This window comes from Neopelma chrysocephalum, unplaced genomic scaffold (genome assembly GCF_003984885.1).
Source record: "Neopelma chrysocephalum unplaced genomic scaffold, ASM398488v2 Primary Assembly neopelma1_264, whole genome shotgun sequence".
Classification (NCBI taxonomy): domain Eukaryota; kingdom Metazoa; phylum Chordata; class Aves; order Passeriformes; family Pipridae; genus Neopelma; species Neopelma chrysocephalum.
This window is the reverse complement of record NW_020897926.1, coordinates 18941-20884: the sequence shown is the minus strand read 5'-3', so window position 1 is coordinate 20884 and position 1944 is coordinate 18941. Positions and strand designations below refer to the sequence as shown.

The 1944-nt window shown below is 51.7% G+C and overlaps 1 protein-coding gene across 1 annotated transcript in view; it reads left to right on the top strand.

Moving 5' to 3' along the window:
* Positions 1-1944, top strand: part of LOC113977828 (keratin, type II cytoskeletal 80-like) — an 11404-nt gene that overhangs the window by 1717 nt on the left and 7743 nt on the right. The gene's annotated exons all lie outside the window — the stretch shown is intronic.

Sequence of the window (1944 nt, the reverse complement as noted above, 5' to 3'; positions counted from 1 at the left end):
TTAGTGAGGATAGATCTGGTTTTAGTAAGGACAGGTCTGGTTTTAGTAAGGACAGGTCTGGTTTTAGTGAGGACAGGCCTGGTTTGGGTGAGGATGGGTCTGGTTTTAGTGAGGATAGATCTGGTTTTAGGAAACAGGACACTCTCCAGGCTCTCAGGAGCCCTCCCAAGGCCTTGAGCCCGGCCTGGCTGGGCTGGGAATGTCACCCTCATGATCCAGGGAGTCGGACCTGCTTAACAAGGCCGGGCAGCGTCTCCAGGGCAGGACCCCCAGGAAGGACCCCCCTCATCCCGGGGGGCTCCGGGGGAGCCGGGAAGAGCCAGGGAGGCCCCGCCGGCCTCCGGGTCAGGCCCGGCTCAAATCCTGCACCTAAACTGAGCTGGGAACTCATCCCAGCTCCATGGCCTGGCTCCCTGGGAGCTTCCCGAGGGATCTGCAGCCGGGGAAGGGCGGCTGCTCCTCTCCCGGGAGGAGGCAGGAGGATTTCTCCAAGGAAAACAAGGCCCGGCCCAGGCAGGTCCCGGCAGAGCCCGGCTCAGAAAACACAGGGAATCTGGGATTGCCAAACTCCGGCTGCCTGGGAGGAGTTGGGATTAACTCCTCAGGGACCTGGGATGGGTTGGGATTAACTCCCCAAGGACCTTGGAGGGGTTGGGATTAACTCCCCAAGGATTTGGGATGGGTTGGGATTAACTCCCCAAGGACCTGAGGTGGGTTGGGATTAACTCCCCAAGAACCTGGATTTGCACTGGGAATACGAAAGGGGTGGGAACATCCCCCAGGGAATTTGGTGTGAAAGTGCTGAATTTGGTGTGATTTGTGTCGAATTTGATGTAAATATGTTGAATTTGGTGTGAAAGTGTTGAATTTTATGTAAATATATTTACTTTGCTGTGAATATGTTGAATTTGATGTGATTGTGTTGAATTTGATGTAAATATGTTTATTTTTATGAGAATGTGCTTATTTTGATGCAAAAGTATTTATTTTGATGTGAATGTGTTTATTTTGGTGTGAAAGTGTTGAATTTGATGCGAATGTGTTTATTTTGGTGTGAACGTGTTGAATTTGATGTAAATATTTTTATTTTGATGTGATTGTGTTGAATTTGGTGTAAATATGTTTATTTTGATGTGAATGTGTTTTATTTTGGTGTGATTGTGTTGAATTTGGTGTGAAAGTGTTGAATTTCATGTGATTGTGTTGAATTTGGTGTGAAAGTGTTTATTTGGATGTGATTGTGTTGAATTTGATGGAAATATGTTGAATTTGGTGTGAACGTGTTGAATTTGACATTTCTCACGCCGTGACCGTGTTTGATCTCGGAATTAACTGGTGGGAAACAAGGGAAACCTCCCAAATCCCTCCTTCCCTGGATGTTCTCCCAGATCCCTTCCAACCCACCCCATCCCATGTTTCCATCACCTCCTTCCCAGGATGTTCTTCCAGGTCCCTTCCAACCCTCCCCATCCCATGTTCCCATCACCTCCATCCTTCCCTGGAGCTCTACCACTTCCTGCAGCTCCTGGGAGGTCTCCAGGGTCTCCTTTCCCACTGGGAGCTCCCGGGACATCTCCAGGGTCTTCTTTCCCTCCAGGAGCTCCCGGGAGGTCTCCAGGGTCTCCTTTCCCACTGGGAGCTCTGGCTCTGGCTCCCGGAGCCTCTGATGGCCCTGGATCCACTCCTGGGAGGTCTCCCAGGTCTCCTTTCCCACTAGGAGCTCCCAGGAGGTCTCCACGATCTCCTTTCCTACCAGGAGCTCCGGGGAGGTCTCCAGGGTCTCCTTTCCCACTGGGAACTCCAGGTCCTGGAGCCTCTGATGGCCCTGGATCCACTCCTGGGAGGTCTCTGGGGTTTCATTTCCTGCATGGAGCTCCCGGGAGGTCTCCAGGGTCTTCTTTCCCTCCGGGAGCTCTTGGGAGGTCTCCAGGGTCTCCTTTCCCG